General features: G+C 42.5%; 1 protein-coding gene across 1 annotated transcript in view; it reads right to left on the reverse strand.

The window, feature by feature from the left end:
* LOC149469316 (plasma membrane calcium-transporting ATPase 2-like) overlaps window positions 1–20,022 on the reverse strand; it is a 284,319-nt gene extending 264,297 nt beyond the window's left edge. The window contains exon 1 of the mRNA XM_089669397.1: window positions 19,843–20,022. The gene's annotated coding sequence lies outside the window, so the exon portion shown is untranslated. The remainder of the gene's footprint in view (window positions 1–19,842) is intronic.
* Between the last annotated feature and the right edge of the window lie 392 nt (window positions 20,023–20,414).

Consider the following 20,414-nt stretch of genomic DNA (forward strand, 5'->3'; position numbering starts at 1 on the left):
TTAACAAAATGTAAAGTAAATGAACAATTAACACTTCTATTTCTGAAAGCATTCTTAATGTACAGCATTTTTTTTTTTTTTTTTTTACACATGACTAAAACATTTTCACAGTACTGACTTTGAGTGTATTGATAAGCTAGTGTGGTTACAATGAATACCTTTGTTTCTTGTTTAACCCTTTTGCTGCCAGAGCCGTTTTTGCATTTTTCTTGCACATATGTATAAAAAAAATGTTTTATATCTGAAGAAGTTTACATAAAACCCCCAAAACATTATATATTTTCTGAAAGCAGACACCCTAGAGAATAAAACAGTGGTAGTTACAATTTTTTATGTCACAAGATATTACAGAAAAGGTCACAAAGAAAAAACACAAAATTTCAGTAAAAAAAAAAAAAAAAAACACGAAAGTGAATTTTAGGGCAAAGAAACACAATAAATTACCCAAATTTTTGATAAAATATAAAAGACTAGGCTGCATCGAGTAAATACTTACCCAACCTGCCAAACCTTAAATTTGATTGCGCTTATGAGATGATGACAAACTTCAGTACCCTATTGTTTCTATAGACAATGTTTCAAAAGCCCCTATAGGCATTACAGAGGAGGTCTTGTGCTAGAATTATTGCTCTCACTCTAGCGTGCGCGGCAGTATGTAATGTGTATCGCAATCAACGTTTTCACATGCAGACACCATGACATGTGCGTTTGCACGTGCATATATGTGAGCGGGGGGGGGCTCAACATTTTTGGGGGGGGGAGTGGATGTTATGTGCTTGGGTGTAAATTTATTTTTTGCAATAAATTTTTTTTTCCATAACATAGGAGACACAAAGTCCCCTATGTGATGATTTTCAGGTTTCAGGTTTTCTTTGTTGAGATATGCAGGTCTCCTCTGGGCTCCACTGGATGTATTGCAATGCAGGTAACATTGCAATACATTGCTTCTCGGCTGTGCTAGCCAAAAAGTGACAGGGGTGACCCAGAAGTGATGTCACGCTTATCTACTCTCCTCTCTCCCCTACACCTGCCATGGCACTCCCCGGATCCGCAGATGGGCAACCGGGGCCGGCTACATGGCGACAGCATGCACGTGGGGGGGCACACCGATATCGGAGGCTATGGAAGCAAAAGGCAGCAGCACAGCCACCCGACTACTTCCTACCTGTCAATTTTATGCACAATTCTAGCAGCTGCGGTGACGTATGGACCTGGTTATGAAAGGGTTAAAATACATAAGAAAGCCATGCAAAGAGCACCTGGACCAAATGGCTTGCACCCATGACGCTCCAAAGAATTGTGCTACATTATTATTGTAAAGTGGTATTAAACCCAAAGACAAAAATGTAATATATTTCAACATACCAATCCATAGATGTGGTGTCTGCACTTTTTTTTAGACTTTATTTCACCTGGTGATCCTTCCAGCAAAACACTTCCCATGTTAAGGTGTCTGAATTGTGGATGAAGTAATAAAACACATTTGGACAGCAAATATCAAAACAACTATATTAGTGCAAAGTGAACATCCAAGCATCTAGTGAATTGTGTGAAAATAACAGTGAAACAGTGAAAATGTAAAGTCTGTATTAATAGGTCTAATGCTGGGTACACACAAAGTCTTTTTTTTCGTTCAATCCAGAGGGCTGAACAACAAAAGCTGAGAGGTTGCCATACTAAGCTATGTTAGTGTGGCGATCTCCCCCACCAAGCTATAGTGTTCTGACAGGGGGAGTGCCCCCCTGCCAGAATACATTGATCAGCCCTCACAACCATTGGCTGCGAGCACTGATCAGATTCTGGTTTTCCAGTATACTCGTTCAACAGAATCTGGTCACAAACAGGGAGTTGTACACACTGGATGAAAGTAGCCTGGTTCCTGCTGAACCAACCATTTTCTGCCTGTGTGTACCGAGCTTTAAAGGCTTACCAAATAGTAATGACCCCTTATATGCAAGTACAACTCTTTTTCGATCAAGAATTATATGTGGCAGGGATCCAGCATCATCATTTTCTACCAGGTCTTTCACATAGGGCCTAGATAGTTCAATGGAACATACTCCAACTCTATTCCTTTCTTCCACTCCCACCTCAGCACAACGCCGATATTAGAATAGAAAATAGTGTAGTATGTATCAAAAACCTTATACCAATATTATATACTGATCTACTCACAAAGCAAGGGCCAACTTTCAATATTAAAGTGTTACTAAACCCACAACCGTAAAATCAGACTATATATGCAGTAAAGCATGCTTGTTATACTCACTGAGGAACTTAAGGGGTTAATCCTCTGTATTGTGTAAAAAGTCTGTTTGATCTTTTCTTCTCTGTTCCTCTCCTTTTTCAAGTGACAACCTCTTATCTGCACACTGAATCGTAGACATGCACATGCTCAGTTTGGTGTGTACTGCTAGAGAGGTTTTTTATTTCTTGGGAGAGTGCATGTGATCAGCACAAGGCCAATCAACAATGTCCAGACAGAGGTCAGGTGATTTCCATCCTCCTAGAGCAGAAAGAAAAGTGCTCCTACAAGCTTTAGCTAGTGGTGGGCTAGACACTGATAGAAGTCACAAGACTGCTATATACTGCTAATTAGAAAAGGTATTTAGTTTAGATTCACTAAAATAATTGCATTTCCGTGTTGTGTGTACTGTAGGAGACCAGATATAGTAAATGCAGGGTCCTGGGTTTAGTAACACTTTAAAGATAAGTAGAACGCTCTCCAAACATTTATGACCCTCTGGGTTTAAGCAAGTCATAAACCTGAGGAAGTGAAAAATGAAACATGACGAGTGGAAGTGATGTCATGCACACCCAAAAGAACCATCCTCTACAGGTTTTAAAGGGGATTTGTTTGTTTAGATTTATGTGAGCATATTTTTGATAAAACACTTTTAGTTTTAAACTGATTCACACTATGGAGATGCCGGTCCTGAGGAGCTAAGGGGTACAGAAGGTTTTCTGACACTGGTCTTGAGCTATGGATGAGTGGAGGGGTGACTGCACCACGAAGTTGAGCGGTACATGGTGGCTTCCTGGTGGAGACGGGATGATTTGGATATCCTCCTAGCTGCCGTCACTGCACAAAAGTCCATTGAGCCTTCCATTCACTTAGACAACCCCGGACTTGTACATTTAAATGATTATATGGTAATTGTTAAGTGAGTACATTACTATGCGACGTGCTACCGTGGATGCTAGAACATACTACAATATGGTTCTGTTTATTTTTTTTTATGCCAGTCCTGAGTGGTTGAAGTGTAAAGATTATTTTGATCCAGTGTGTGCACGCGAGTTCAATGAAGAGAAGAATAATCGTGATATCTTACTAAGTTTATGAGAAGTGTGTTTTTGACTTGCTTAGAACCAGGGCATAAATGTCTGGTGTGCCTTTTTCCTACTTGCAATACTGGAAGTTGAGAGATTGCTGTAGTTGTTGCGTTGAGTATATCAGTATATGTCATTGATATAAGGTTTTTGACACATACTATACTATGGAATTGTTTCTCTTCTAAGCTTGGTGCTACGCTGAGGTGGAGAGGAGGACAAGAGTTGGAGTATGTTCCTTTGACCTGTCTAGGCCCTATGTAGAAGACCTAGTGGAAAGATGAAATCCCGGATGTTCGACCACATATAATCCTTGATGACAAGTATTGTACGACTCATTTGTGTATTACTTATGTTATGTTATACTGTATCTGGTAAGCCTTTTACTCATCCGATGAATATAGAGCACAGAGGTGGAAAAACTGTTGGATTTTACATTTTACTTTTGCGGACAGTTTTTTTACTGATAAATTCACTTGATTCACTATATATCTGGAAGTTCACTTTGTACGAATATAGTTTTTGACGGTTTTAATGGATATTTGTACATTGTAGCTTTGTGATTTGTTTAGAATATTTTATATACGTGCTCATTTATTTAATTTCTAATAGTTCTAAGCAGCAGGGTGTGTCACTGTTTTACAATCATCTGGGGGTACATATTTTTTTTTCTACCTAAGTGCAGGGAAGAAAGCATAGTTATAACCTTTGGAAAGCAGCATTGTCAGGGAAATGGTAGTGTTAAGACTAGCAAATTTAGATGGACTTGGCATTGAAGCTGAACTCCAGCTAACACTGTATAAGCAGTTACAGCAAATATTTTCCTTTTGGTATAATGGTTTTACATAAATGAATAAAAGCTCTTCATTGTATGCATCCCTGTTAGTGTTAAATGGCTTGACTCAACCCTTTTACTACTATGTTGTCTGGACTGCTTGGTCAGTTGAAGTAGGTTGAAAAGTAACAGACTTATGGGCTGGATCACCAGGTAAAAATTAAGTAAAACAAAAAAGTAAAAAAAGAAAAAGAAAACTAATGCAGCCACCGAATCCAAGAATTGGTGAGCTACAATTTAACCTGTTGATCTGGAATACCTGTGTCTTCTAAACACTTTAAAAGAGTTCTAAAGAGTCTACCAAAACATTAGCACAGAGTTGCACGTCAAGCCAATTCCCACTGGTCAATATTTACAGGCTACCGCCAATACTGCCAACATTAGCAATTTACTTAATATTACCTACTATTTATGACATTTTATTATAGGATGCCATCCTGTGTTAGATTATTGGCCTTTCTAAATGCTCCTGTTGTCCATATATGAGATACAAGACACGTTTATCTCCTCTTAGAATGATTTTTCAAGCACCAGTATTCCAGTAAAGATATAGCACATCATTTCTGTTTGGGCCTTTTGGCTGCCGCCAGCTGCTACTTAACCTATCTGCTCAATGGGGGCATGCTAGTGCACTCACACCTGTGACTATTCTTTTTTTTACAAGTTTAATTTTTGTATATTAATATAATGTCTCTTTAGCTAGGTCATTCTTCCTTAAGCATATGGATTGTCCTGAGGAAGCAATTTGTGAAACACAATGATCTACCAATGAGCTGGTCTTGAAGATATGTACAAACCCTTCCTGTTATCTGTATATGGAAGATGTTATTGTACACTATATGGGGGTATATGTAGTCCCCAGTTTTTATTGCTTTTTTAATATGTTGTAACTAAAGTGTGATGAATGGGAATTAATTTTATAATAAATCAGTGTCTTCCCTGGGTACCAGTAAAGTCCGTCTTCTCCATAGAGAGAGGGTTTTTTCTGTAATACAGATATTTGGGATGTGGTACCAGCAATATATCTTCTAGATTATTACAGAGACTTACTAGTTCTTATCTTGGACTGCAGGATGATTCATCTTTATGTAGTGGTGACCTGAGAATAGAAGTGGCTAAGGCCCCTTTCGCACGGACAGTCAGATCGGATCCACCTGTCAGTTTTTCAGGCGGACCCAATCGGACCATCCATAGACCTCTATGGACCGGTGGGTGTCAGCGGACAAGTGTAGGATTGTGATTTGTTTATAATATTTTATATACCTGCTGGTTTATTTCATTTCTAATAGTTCTAAGCAGCAAGGCGTTTAAATATCAGTGTCCGCTGACACAGACCAGCATCTAATCTGATCCTGTACGCCAAAAACAGATGGATGGGGATCCGTTCCCCATGTGTTTGGTGGATCAGATGGAAACAGACAGGCGGTCTGCTTCCATCCCACCGCCCCAAATAAGACAGTGGTCTGTGACGGCTCTGTAGCAGCGGAGTGGACACAGACCTGTCATCCGCCTGATCAGCGGAGAGATCCCCCGCTGACCAGGCGGATCCGCTGACCGGTCCAGCCCATCTGAAAGGAGCCTTAGTAGTTTAACTAAACACACTTGACGGGACTGAAAACATTTGGTACAAACAGAAGCTGTTTATTCTCAGCCTACAACAGGGTTTAAAGTGGTTCCAAAGGCTGAAGGTTTTTTACCTCCATGCATTCAAGCTCTGTGCAAAACCATCGCACAAAGCAGGCAAGTGTGATCTGAAAATGTCCCTGTGCTTTACTGTCTGTGTTCAGGGCCGTGTATCCACATGGATGTCAGAGTGAGAGCAGCAGCTGTGCCCGTGCAGCTGCTGCATCCCAACTGACATGAATGAGACTGCCTGCATGGGGATGCACAGAACACCTGAGCATCCCCATGCAAGTAAACACAGCAGGCATAAGGGCAGATGATTCATGTAGCATTTACTTCTTGGAGTCCATCTGCCCTTAGCTCAGGCATGCATGTGTGCTTAGGTGAGAAAACCCCTCTTCCCCTCCTGTAGACTGCAAGGATGTATTACCTAATCTGCCTAGGTCTGGAAACTGACAAAATGTAAAATAAAAAAAAAAAAGTTTAACACGTAAATATTATATACTTTCCCATCTACTTACTAATGGCAGCAGCAGATAGATTAACAATAGTAAGTGGTTGAGAGAGTGAAGTTCTGCTTTAAAGCTGAAGTTTAGTATTTTATTTGGGAAAGTGGGGGGTGAGGATACAGCAACTATCACATTAGTTATGTAAACAATTTAATGAAAAATAACATTACAAGGCCATTGAGTAGTAGATGTGTATGGATTATATTTTAGGAATAAGGATATTGTTTAGTGTCATTTTAGTAACAGTAATATCAATCCAAGCTTTTAAAAGAGAAGTATGGCTTTTTATTTTTTCCCCCAGTTATACTTACCTAGGTGGATGCAGCATCTGTCGGATGCAGCATATGTCCCCCACCAGCTCTAATGCCCCGTACACACTATAAGAATATTGTACGAAGATTTTCGTATGAGGACCGGTCGTCCGATAATCGGATCGTTAGTACACAGCTTTTGGGAGCCGATCACGACAATTTGTGCGACAATATCCAAAGAGACAAGCGCAAAATTTTTTCCTCGTACGATACCAGTACAGTAGTCATCCGAAAATACAATAGAAATACAATACATGACATCACTTTCGAAATTCTTTTCTTTCATAGGAGAATTTTCGCATCTTTAATAAACTTTTCACTTTCGATGTGAGACTAGCAGACGAAAAAAAACAGGCGATCGTTCGTCCGATATTCTCATTGTGTGTATGGGGCTTAAGGGTGAGAACTGAGCAATCATACGACTGAGTTTTCATAGCCTCCCCGAGCAGACAGTGGTGAAACAAAAAGAAACAAAACACAATCCTGTGCACAAAGCATTAAAGTGGAGCTACAGTATAGGAAAAACTTTTTTCTATTTCATTTTTAATGGAGTGAGGGAGGATTATAACCCCCGGCAGTTGATTTTTTTTGCCACCTGTGTCCCATTGGGGAGATTTACCTTCTCTTCCCGTCCCAAAGCCAAAAGAGGAAGTGAGAGAAAATCTCTGCAAATTAAGGGAATTCCCCCAGGTCCCCAGAACTAGTGTCCCCATTGGAAAATTCTCCTCTATTACTTTTCTGGGAACAACCCGAAATGTGGGGTTTTTACTTTCACGTTCGATGATCATGGTAAACAATACATAGAGGTTGAATCTTCCTAATGGGGGCACAGTCTACAATAAAAACCATAACAAGTGTTCTGAACCATCTTTCCTACAAAAAAAAAAAAATTGTGCTTTAGTTATACTTTTTAGGCCGGGGTTCACACTATGCGGTGCAGAACACTGCATGTAATTTGCACAGGAATCACACGGCATTCCTGTACAAATTACTTGCGATGTCTGTGCGGAGCGATTTGAGCCATACATTTTGTGTGGCTCAAATTGCATCGCATACACAGGACCCTTGTTTTTACCAGCACCTGAATCACATCACATTGGTGTTCTCACTCATGCAATGTGATTTCTGGCAATCACACTGCATTTTGCAATCTGTTTCAGGGCGTCATTAATTGAACACCGACACCTGCACTAGATCACATGTACGTTATGCGATTGCAAAGCAGTGCAGGAAACGCACAGGATTCTGCACCGCATCTGTGTGAACCCAGTCTAAGGGTTTGGAGTAATATAGTTGCTTTTTTTTTGTGTATTGGTTGAACTAACTGGTTGTGTCTTTTTTCAACTTTTGACTATGTTACTATGAGCTGATACAGTCACCCAGTTACTCCAGCTTTCACAATATTTTATTATTTTCTAGGACATACAATATTTCAGTTTTCCACACCAAGACAAATACTTCAGTTCTATTTAAAACAATTCTTTATCAGTATTTAAAGGTGTGCTTGGGCCAGGGATTTCCCAGAATTAGATAGACACAGCTGCTGGACTTGGAAACTCTAAGCAAGTAGTTTAGTGAGATCAAGATCTTGTGAAAAGGAAACTCAGAGCCTTCTAAAAGCAGGCAACAAAAGCTTTAGAGGCTTTTTTAAATGGTGAATGTGAGGTTTGTTTTAGGGACAAAATACAAATGTAATTCAGATCATAGGAGGCACAGCTACTGTACATGGAAATTCTAAGCAAGTAGTTCACAGAGATCAAGTTCTTGTGAAAAGGAAATTTCAAGCCTTCCAGAGGCAAAGTCATGTAACACATATTACAATTATTTAAAACTACAAACAAAAAAGAAAAAAAACAGGCATTCTAAACAGCAGCAGCCAAGCACCAGCAACGCAGTAGATCTTTGTGAAGTGGTGAGCACCAGCAGTGAAGTAAATCCAGATGAAAGGCCAAGTACAAATAGTGGGATGTCACATTGGCCAAGAAGGATTAGGACCCATACTAGTGTTCCAGAGGCACTATATTAACAGCTAAGTTCATCAGTTGGAAAAAAAAAAATAAAAAGCACATATTTTTGCAGAAAAAAAAAATTAAAATCAGGGATGCAATTTGTCAGGCTCCTGCCTTTTCTTCTGTACAGGCTGTAAATTTGCAAGCTGAAGGGCTTGTGAATGAACTACCAGTGCGCTCATCAGCAACCTTGCAGTTCATTCAGAACCACAAGATCGCTGCCGTGGTGGAAGATCGACTTGCAGTTCTGTCATTCACAGATTCCCGTGAATGAATAATGTGTCTGTGTGAAAGTGGGTGCAGGGAGAGGATCCCCTGCCTGCTGTCACTGGGGGAAGGTGTTGAGCACATGTACTGGAGCAAGTTATATGTTGCACCGTTATATGGGTGTAACATGTTCCAGATCATGAACCTATCCTCTAAATCCATTACGGCTACCTTCTAATCCAGCAGACCGTGGTAGACCCATCATCCCCCACTTACAGCACAACCAGGTATTTCACTGACGATTTAATCATTTCATTTGAGGATCAATGTAATATGTATGCCCAGCAGCACATTGCCAATAGTCTCAATTTGTTCTATATACCCGTCCTTTTGAGTGGAAGCCGGTCACAACTGAAGAATTTAAAATGTTTCTTGACTTTACCCTAAATATGGTCCTATTGTTCCACAAACCCCATTCACCATATGCCACTGTATTTCGTTTATGACCAAACACACATTCATAAACAGAAAGTTGTTCAGGAAAGGGTCTCTGAAAATATTAACAACACTATTTATGAATTCTCCCTCTCCCTCGTGGCTTCCAGGAAGCAAGTTTTGCAAGCTGTCTTACGAGGAAGGGCCACATTTGCATAGGCCCAGCATTCCTTTGGCTGATGCTGCAGGTAGTGATCAGACTCAACATGCCCCAAGATGTCTGAAGCCTGAATGAAGGAGAAGCGGAGAGACAGGATGAGTCACGACTGGGAAGGTGCCTTACTTTTGTTCTGCATCTGCGTCTCAAAGAGGATGCACAGTCACAAGTAGAATGGCCAGTTCTGGAAGGACTGAAAGAAACCCGAAATGTTAAAGTATTTACATAAACCCTCCCTGGACCCCACCGACCTGAACAACCTTAGACCCATCTCCCTGCTGCCATTTACATCCAAGCTCCTTGAGCGCTTAGTCTACAATCGCCTAAGGTCCCACCTCACTGACAACAACCTCCTCGATCCACTAGAGTCTGGCTTCTGTCCCCTACACTCCACCGAAACTGCCCTACTCAAAATCACTAATGACCTGCTAACCGCCAAAGCTAAACGGCCATTACTCAGTCCTCCTACTCCTCGACCTTTGACACAGTTGACCACCCCCTCCTCCTTAAAAAAAACTACACTCCCTTGACATCAGAGACTCTACTCTCTCCTGGCTCTCCTCCTATCTATCCCAACGCTCCTTCAGCGTTACCTATAATGCTACCACCTCCCCCTCTCTCCCCCTCTCTGTAGGGGTCCCCCAAGGCTCTGTCCTTGGGCCCCTTCTCTTCTCCATCTACACCTCCTCCCTCGGCAAACTGATACACTCCCACGGCTTCAACTATCACCTCTACGCCGATGACACGTAAATTTACCTCTCCACCCCTCACCTCTTCAGTCTCCGCCCGTATCGCCCACCTACTGAACGACATATCAGACTGGATGTCGCTCCATTTCCTCAAATTTAACCTTTCCAAAACCGAGCTCCTAATTTTCCCCCCAGCCTGTGCCCCCCCCCCCTCTACCCTCTCCATCACGACCAACAACGCCACCATCAGCCCCACCCCGCAAGCCAAAGTCCTAGGTGTCACCCTATACTCAAACCTGTCCTTCCAACCCCATGTCCAATCGCTGGCAAACTCATGCAGGCTCCACCTCCGCAACATCTCCAAAATACGTACGTTCCTAACCCCAGACACTACTAAACAACTCATTCACTCCCTTATTTACTCACGTCTGGACTACTGCAACTCCCTTCTCACCAGCCTACCCCAACACAGGCTACCCCCGCTTCAGTCTATCCTGAACTCAGCGGCCAGACTTGTCCACCTTACCAACCGCTCTGCTTCTGCCACGCCCCTCTGTCATTCCCTCCACTGGCTCCCGATTGCCCAACGCATTAAATTCAGAATACTAACACTGACATACAAAGCCATTCATAACGCTGCCCCAAACTACCTCACCGATCTGATACCCAAATACCGCCCAACCCGTACTCTTCGCTCCTCACAAGACCTCCTACTTTCTAGCTCCCTGGTCTCCTCCTCCCACGCCCGACTGCAGGACTTCCCCCATCCTCTGGAACTCACTACCCCAATCCATCAATCAGACTGTCACCTACGCTCCTCACCTTTAGGGGCACACCAAAAACCCATCTCTTCAGGGAAGCCTACCCCACCCTCACTTAACAGCCGATCTCCTCCACTCCTCCTACCACTCCATCCCCCACAGCTATCTCCTCCTGTACCACTATCCTCTCCCTCCTAGATTGTAAGCTCGAAATAGCAGGGCCCTCGAACCCCTCATGTATTGTTTTGTTACTGTATTGTCTCATGTTCTGTCCCCCACTATAACGTACAGCGCTGAGCAAATCTTTTGGCACTATATAAATACTGTATAATAATAAAGCAACTGCCATACCTTCTTCACACATGCTGGTTTTTTGAAGGGGTTGGTGTTTTATTAGGCAATCCGTAAAAAAAAACAAATATGAAAAGCACCAAACAGCCATTAGGGTGGACAGTAGGAGGGCACAAAAGGCATAAAGCATGCGGAGAGAACCAGCATGGCAAGTTACCTTAAGGCGCAATAATTCTGGGAACCAGCAGGTGGTGGTGTGGAGCATCTCCACAGCCTCAGCTTAACCCCTTCCCGCTGACGCCTCCCACCCCTTTAAGAGTTTCATAAGCCGGGAGGCGGGGTTTAGGGATCATGTGACCGCCGTGACTCGTCATCACGGCGGTCACATGATCTGGAAAGGTCCCGATCCAAAGAGCAGACACTGGTCTTGCAAACAGGAAACCAAAGAGAATTAACAGTTTAATTTGAAACTGAACAGGCTATTTCAGAGCAACTACTGAGTGAACCAGAAGATGAATGACACATTCAGTGAAGGTAGGAAATCAGCAACAAGGAAACGTAAAGAAGCTTTTGCCCAGAGTTTTGCTTTAAATGAAGAGACTCCAGCTATACCCCCCTCCCCCAGACCAGCAGCCACTCCCAGAGGACCAGCAGCCACTCCCAGAGGACCAGCAGCCACTCCCAGAGGACCAGCAGCCACTCCCAGAGGACCAGCAGCAGGTTTCCCTTACCCTGCTCCCATTGGAAGCATTCAGCAGGGACCGCATCCAGGCAGACATAGATGGACATCCAGTGATTTACTTTCCTCATTTTCAATAGAATTTTGGCAACAAATTAAAACTTTTACAAAAACTTATCATGCCTCTTGCTAAATACCTTGGGCTGACTACATTCCAAAAAAGGGGTCATTTGGGGGGAATTTGTATGGACTTTACACTTTATGCCTCACAAAATGAGATAGACAGATCATCAAGGACTGTTCAGTTTTCAGATATACCGTACTGTATATTTACTATAGCTTGTAGACTCTATAACATTCACACAGACTAAATATACATCTATTTGTTTTTATCATCAAGGACCCTTAGCAGAATACATTTTGGACAAAATTTATGAAGACAGATTATTTGCAAAAACTAAGAAAACTTTTTTTTTTTCAAAATATGCAGTCTTTTTTCCTTTATATAGCAAAAATAAAAAAACAGGTGGTGAATAATACCACCAAAAGAAAGCGGTTTCTCAAGGATATTCATCTGGGGTCGGAGTGCCTTTTGGTAACAATCTATAATACCATTTTGTATGCTTTGTACACCTTTTTTCATTGAAAAACCAAATAAAGAATTTATAAAATAATCATTTGGGTAAAGCGCTGCATGACTGAGTAATTCAAAGTGTGAGTGCAGAAAATATAAAAAATGACAATTTATAAAGCTTATAGGTTTATTATACAAAACCATCTAAAATCCTTACAAATAAATAAAAGGAAAATGGCTGACAAAATGTATACACTGCACCCCTCGTCTAGACATGCATATGGCCTAACCACTCCCATTCCCCATGGTATTGATAACAATCAAGTTCTTGTTACAAACAGTAAATCAGTTCATGTGGGGAATTCCTGGGGGAGTGTTACTACCCATGCCTTCTATGTTTGTTGTGATACTAAAGTTTTACGCATTATACTGCAGATGTTCGACTACCCCAATGCCATGAAGAAGAAACAAGTTGAGTTATCTCACATGGACTGATTTACTGTTGTAAACTAGAAGAAAAGTGATATTAAAGGCAATTTTTTTTAAAATAACAATAATGTTATACCTACCTGCGCTCTGCAATGGGTTTTGCACTCAGCAGCCCTGATCCTCCTCTGCTCGGGTCCCCCACCGTTGCTCCCAGCCCCTCCCTCCTGCCAAGTGCCCCCTGAGCAAACAGCTTGCTATGGGGCACCCAAGCAGGCTTGCTGCCGAACCGCTGCTCTCCATGCCCATTCACACACACTTTGCCACGTCCCCTCGATCTCCTGCTTGGCTCACTGGCTGTGATTAACAGCAGGGAGAGCCAATGGATCCTACTGCTATCTTAGCCAATGAGGAGGGAGAGTCCCCGGATAGCTAAGTCTCTCGTGCACATCGCTGGATCACACTGGGGCTATGGTAAGTATTAGGGGCGCTGGAGGGGGCTACTTTGCTGCGCATAAAAGGTTTTTTTACCTTCATGCATGGAGGTAAAAATCCTCGAGTCTTTATAACCACTTGAAAAGTTTTCTAAATTGTCATTTTTGATATTTTTCTTTGTGTGTGCTTTTAACTACTTGCCTACTGGGGCAATTCTGAAAATTATCACATGTACAATATGTAGAAATCTGCATTTTCTCCTTGAAAATTAAATTAGAAAACGCAAACATGATATATTTTCTGAAATTAGAGGAACTGGTGGTTGCAAACCACCAAAACTATGGCACCAAACTATGCTATATAGAAATCTCCATAGGCAACGCTTTAAAAGCCCTTACCAGTTTAGTTAAAGTTAAACGTGCTCTGGTGCTAGAATTATTGCTCTCACTCTGACGTTTGCACTATATGCATGTCGGACCTACCAGCCTCTGCAGAGCCCCTACCCCCCCCCCCCCCCATTCCCCGCTTTGACAGCGAGCAGGGGATCTTCTCCCCCCACGCGCTGTCACAATCATATTAAAAGAAAAACACTCCGCCAGCCTTGTCGTGTCATTCGTTCACAGTGTTCTATGAATGTGAAAACTACAACTACTGACAGCATTGCACATTTATTTATTTTTTTAAAGGTGAACTTATCCTTTCAAAAAAATACAAGGCGTTCTGTGAATGAAAGCAGTGCTCTGACCCCCTGTAGTCAATATGCAGAGGGGAAGCTGGTCAGCATGGGACCCAACTGGACAGGACTGCTAAACTACAATAAACATACAGTATGTGGAGTTCATTCAGCTTTAAATGATGCTTGCAAATGTTGCCATATACAGTCATGGCCAAAAATATTGGCACCCCTGCATTCCTGTCAGATAATGCACCACTTCGCCAAGAAAACTGTTGCAATTAAACATGACGATGCCTAAACATTTTCATTTATTTTCTTTGTATTGCTATGACACAAAAAAGTGATGAAAAACAAAAAGCCAAATCTGACACCTTCCATGCAAAACCCCAAAAATGGAATGGGCAAAATTACTGACACCTTCTCAAAATTGTAAGAAATAATTGCATTCCAAGCTTGTGATGCTCCTGTAATTTGCAATTAAAATCACCTATATCATTACCGGAGCTGACAATATAGAAATCACACCGGCAACCAGTTAAAATGGTGAAAAATTTACCTCTCTGTTGTGTGTTTCTGTGTGCCACATGGCGCATGGAAAAGAGAAAAAGAAGCAAAGAATTATCTGAGGATTTGAGAACAAAACTTGTGAAAATGCATGGACAATCTCAAGGTTACAAGTCCATCTCCAGAGATCTTAAAGAATAAGTTCACCTTTGGGAACATATTACATGTTCCACCCATTTTTAGGGTGGAACATGTAACATGTTCCGATAGCTGCAGCCACGCCCGCCACCCCCCCTCCCTCTGATAGATAGTGTGGGGAAACTTTTCTCCCCGTAATGTCAGATATGAAAACAGCGCGCCCGTGTCGGGCTCCACCCACACGGACTCATCACTCATTTACAGAGTTCTGTGAATGAGTGTCTACAAGTCCCGGCAGCCGTAGCGGATGTCGGCTTGTAGTTTTCATGGCCCATGGCACTGTAGCTAATCTCCCTGGACATGGACAAAAGAGAAAAATTGATCAAAGATTGCAATGAAGGATTGTTTGAATGGTGGCTAAAGAACCTTGATCAACTTGCAGACAAATTCAAGATGACCTTCAGGCACCGGGTACAACTGTGTCAGCTCTCACTATACGTTACCAACGAAATGAAAAGGAACGCTATGGTAGGAGACCCAGGAGGACCCCACTGCTAACACAGAAACATAAAAAAAAGACAGGATTGGAGTTTGACAAAACTTACCTGAGGAAGCCAAAATCCTTTTGGGAGAATGTGCTGTGGACAAACTAAACAAAATGACAGCATTTTGGTAAAGTCCATCATTCTACTGTTTTCAGAAAAGAATACAGTCCCTATAGTAAAACATGGTGGAGGTTCACTGACTTTTTGGGATTGCTTTGCTGCTTCAGGCACAGGATGCCTTGATCGGCATTAAGAAATCTGAAGACTACCAAAGAATTCTGGGGTGCAATGTAGGGCCCAATGTCAGAAAGTTGAGTCTCCGTCAGAGGTCATGGGTCTTACAGCAGGACAATGACCCAATCCACATGTCAAAAAGCCCCCAGAAATGGTTTCAGACGAAGCGCTGGAGAGTACTGACCAGCAATAAGTGCAGGTCTTGATGTCATAGAGCACCTGTACAGAGATCTCAAAAAAGCAGTTGAGGAAAGGAACCCATCCGAGATACCTGGAGCAGTTGGCGAAAGAAGTCCAAAAATTCCAGTACAGGGGTGTAGGAAATGGTTACAGGAAGTGACTGATTTTGCTTATTTTTTCCAAGGGGTGTGTTGCCAAATACTAAATTGAGGGTGCCAATCATTTTGTCCAGTCCATTTTTGGGGTTTTGCGCGGAATGTGTCAGATTTAGCTTTTTGTTTCTCCATTTTTTTGTGTCATACCAATACAAACAAGAAAAAAAAAAAACATGAAAAATACCTAAACATTTGTAATTGCTACAATTTTCTGGGCGAAGTGGTACAATACAGGGGTGCCAATATTTTTGGCCTTGACTGTATCAGGGATTTCCAAACTTCCTAAGCAAAGGGCAAGTTTACAGTCCTTCACACTATAGGGGGGACCAGACTGTGGCAAATGGGAGTAGATAATGCCCCAGCGTCAATGGGTGTAAACAAATCATCAGGCTTGTTGTCAGTAGGACTAAAAAAAAAAAAAATCACAAAGCACATGTGGTTAGTAGGAGGAGGAATAATCCCTCATCCTTGGTATTGGTGGGAGAAACAGCACCCAATCACTGGTGTCAGTGGAAGAAATAGTACCACATTGTTGATGTCAGTGGGAGGAATTATGCCTCACTACTGATGCTGTCAGTGGAAGGAATGGTTCCTCAGCCTTATTGACAGTTGAAGAAATAGTGCCCCGAGGGCCGGATAAAGGCAAGCAAAGGGCCACATTCCTGCCATATATAGTTCACAAGTCTATATCAGAACAGATACAACAGGATAGCTGAACACTGAGGCATGACTCAAATTCTCAACACAGCCGTGTCTGAGATGGACAATTTATATATAAAGACATTCAGCCAAGAAGAGTTCATGCTTCTATCATTTTGCAGAACAGAAGGAAGGAAGAGAAGCAGCCAAATGCTGCTGTCACAAGCTTATCACAAGGGATGGTGATCTGTGGAGGTCCTTTAACCTGACCAGGTAGTTAGGGTCCTTTCACATGAGCTGTTTGTTTCATCAGTTCAACCTAGGTTCACATGTTTGCGGCCTGTATTTGACAGCGCAATTTCAGCCCCCTCCGTTGCAACTTTGTTCAGTGGTTCAGGTGCAAATTGTCAAAGTGTAGGACACTGCAAATCACCACTTTATTGGGCTCAAAATTGTACCAGACCCTTTTTGAAAACCTGCAGGAGCCAGCCTGCACAAAGGCTGCAGGTTCACATGTCGCGATCGGATGCAGTTAAAAACACATCCAATTCACATATATATGAACCGGGGCTCAGCCACATTTTTTCAAAGAAAAGGATTCAGTTAACATCAGTTTTTTACATCCACTACCAATGCAAAAACTGACTTTTTGTCCATTTACATCTGTTCCATCTGTTCCAAAAATAGGGCTTTGATCAGTTTAAAAAAATGTTGGCGGATGCAGACGTAAACAGATAATCATCCGTTTACATCCATTTTTCCATAGAATTGCATTGATGTCCATATTTCATCCATCAACGGATGGAAGAAAAACGGACAAATGGAATGTCCGTGTGAAAGGGGCCTTAGAGATCAGAAACAACCCCACTGATCCATAGCAAAAACAATGCATTTTTGCCACATTTGTGGTGTGTTTTTTTTACAAGACATGTGACTGAAAAACGGCACCAAAGACACAACACAGGTGCGTTTTTGATGCGTATTCCATTAATTTCAATCGGGAAGTGCATTTTTGTAACCACACAAACTGCAGTAAGCAGGATTTAAAAAACGCACCAGACCCACAACAGACCAATGTGAAGAGTTCCATATGATCCAGATGGTCATGCATTTTTCTTCCGCTTTTTTTAAATGCAAAAGATGAAGAAAACTGATCAGTGTGAAAGCAGCTTTATTCAGCAAAAAAAGTTAAGCTCTTCCTACTGACACTTCTCAGACATTTAATTGGGTCATGTGACCGCTGTGACTGGTTGTCACATGATCATAAGCTGCTGATCACAAGTATGCATCAAAAGCATACCGATCCCCACTGGCCACCATGCTGGGTGCACGTTTTCAGCATGGCAAGTTGTTCATACAGGGTAGCATGTAGGCACCCACTCGGCATTAAAATGGTTCTAAAGGCACCAGGATTTTACCTTCATGCATTCTATGAATGAAGGTGAAATACCTTCTCTGTGCAGCAGCCCCCCAAAATACTCACCTAAGCCCCTCTTGATCCGTGCACTGGAGTCTCGGCTGTCCCGGGACTTCCTCTCCTCACTGGCTGAGACAGAAGTGGAAGCCATTGGCTCCCACTGCTGTCAATCACCACCAGTGAGCCAATTAGAAGAGAGAAGGGGTGGGACCAAGCTGCGGCTCCATGTGTGAATGAACACAGAGCAGCGGGTGCCCCCATAGCAAGCTGCTTGCTGTGGAGGCACCCGACAGAAGGGAGGGGCCAGGAGCGCAGGTGGGGGACCTGAGAAGAGGAGGATCCAGGGTGCTCTGTGCAAAACTACTGCACACAGCAGGTAAATATATAGATATGGGTTTTTTTTTTTAAAATAAGCTTTTAGAATCACATTAAAGTGGTTGTAAAGGTTGAAGATTTTTTACCTTCATGCATTCTATGCTTGAAGGTAAAAAACCTATGTGCAGCAGTGCCCCCAGCCCCCTCAATACTTACCTGAGCCTCGTTGTGATCCAGCGATGTGAATGACAGCCTAGGCTGTCCCGGGTTTCTGCTGAGACAACAAGCGGCAGCCAATGGCTAACGCTGCTGTCAATCACAGCCAGGCAACCAATGAGGAGAAAGGGGGTGGGGCCAAGCCACTGCTCCGTGTGTGAATGGACACACGGAGCAGTGGGTACCCCCATAGCAAGCTGCTTGCTGTAGGGGAACAGGAGCCTGCGGGGGACCCCAGAAGAGGAGGATTCAGGCTGCTCTGTGTAAAGACATTGCACACAGCAAGTAAGGGCAGCCATACATGGGTAGAAATGACAGATTTTTTGTCCGAAAATCAGACCCAAGAATAATTGGCCGTTTTCCGCTCTGTTAGTGGGTCAATGGCACTGGCCAATTTTCGTGCTTCCACCCCTTTTCGGTGATCGGGCATGTTGGAAAATTTGTGAAAAACTACCGATTTTTGACTCAATGATAGTCAAATCGTACGATCGTTTTTCCGAAAAGAATATGCGCATGAGCCGTGACCTGGTAGAAACAGAGGTTTTGCCTGTTATATGGGGTGAACTTTATGACTTGGTCAGCCGGTTTTCAAAATCATTGATGACACCATCAGATTACCGAGCGAATGACGGTTTCAGTTTTCAGACAGAAAATCGTTTGTAATTCGAATCATGTATGGTCTGCATAAATTTAGACATTTTTTTTTTTTTTTGTAAAATAACAAACAACACGAACCTTTAGAATCACTTTAAGGCCCACATATATGCCTGTGGTCAGAGGGAAGATGTTAAGATCAACAACTGTCATACCAAAACTATTGTTGCACAGGTCTGCACCATATAGAAACACATAAAAATATTTACATCTGTTAAAAATAAGTTCAGAAACAGTTAAAAACTCCTAATGAATTGAAGTCGATTTCTAACTTGCTATACAAAAAAAAGGTAGTTGTACCTTATTGCTTAAAATCTGCAAAATGTTCAAACCCAAGCAGCAGAATAAGTGTGCTAATAGCAAAAACCACTATCCCCATTTGGATTTCACAGATTGTATCATAGGAAAGCTACTTGAGCATGAAGCGCAATGTTTTTGCGCCTCCAAACAGCACGCCCATATTTGTACATGTTAACCAATGCAGTGCCCTCTCCTAGTGTCACTGTATGCTGCCTGGAATGGAAGTTGTGCATGACAGGAGTAATCAAGTTGTATACAGATCCCAGAATCATACAGCAGTGGTTGTGACACCAAACGTCGATGGTGATGGAATGCACACACCCACACAACAGCACATATATGCCCTTAATGTCACGTTCTAACATGTACTCCTTCAATTATCTATGCAGCTTCCAGAAAACAAACAACACTAGCAGCAGGCGGGTAAAGCGAAAGAATAGAGATGCAGAGAGATACACACCCTGTTTTCCAATCACCTCAATTGCCCCAAAAACAGCCCATATAACCCCTGAATTTTCGGGGGAGGATGAATGCTTACTTTGCAGTAGTAATTGAGGCTGTTGCGACGCTAGTAGTTAGGGACTAGCAGGGTTATTTGGGGTGGGGTAGATGCCAGCTCTTCACCCACCACAGTGTACAGCTCGGGTTCCAGCTCAGTCCTAACCAGACACAGCCCAGCTCTGGGAGGTGCATGAGACAGTGGATGGGTGGGGCGCTGCGTCGTAGGCGAGCCATTCTGTGAGTTAAGGAGGATTCAATGGAAAATGTCCTTACTATTCAACGTTAAGGTGGATTCCTAGTGATAAGCAGCCTGTAGCTGTGGCTGGAAACATTCATCATCAAGCTCCTTGTCTAGCTTTAGGAAACATGACGTTCCCATTGCTAGTATTAGAGCTACAAGTACTGCCTTGCTTTTCCGGCGCGATCGTGCAGGCGGCTGGTAGCGCCTGGATTGCTGAAGCCCCGCAGATTGCTGTTACTACACGTCTAGCTGCTCCTATTACTATCTGTTGCTAGCAATCAGATTTCTGCTTTGGTGGGGTTTTTTTTTCGTGAGATGTATACGATATTATCTGGCAACCACACGACTCCTTTAAAATGACCATAGGT

Source organism: Staurois parvus, unplaced genomic scaffold (genome assembly GCF_062004578.1).
Source record: "Staurois parvus isolate SC_StPar_1 unplaced genomic scaffold, SC_StPar_1.0 ptg000074l, whole genome shotgun sequence".
NCBI lineage: Eukaryota > Metazoa > Chordata > Amphibia > Anura > Ranidae > Staurois > Staurois parvus.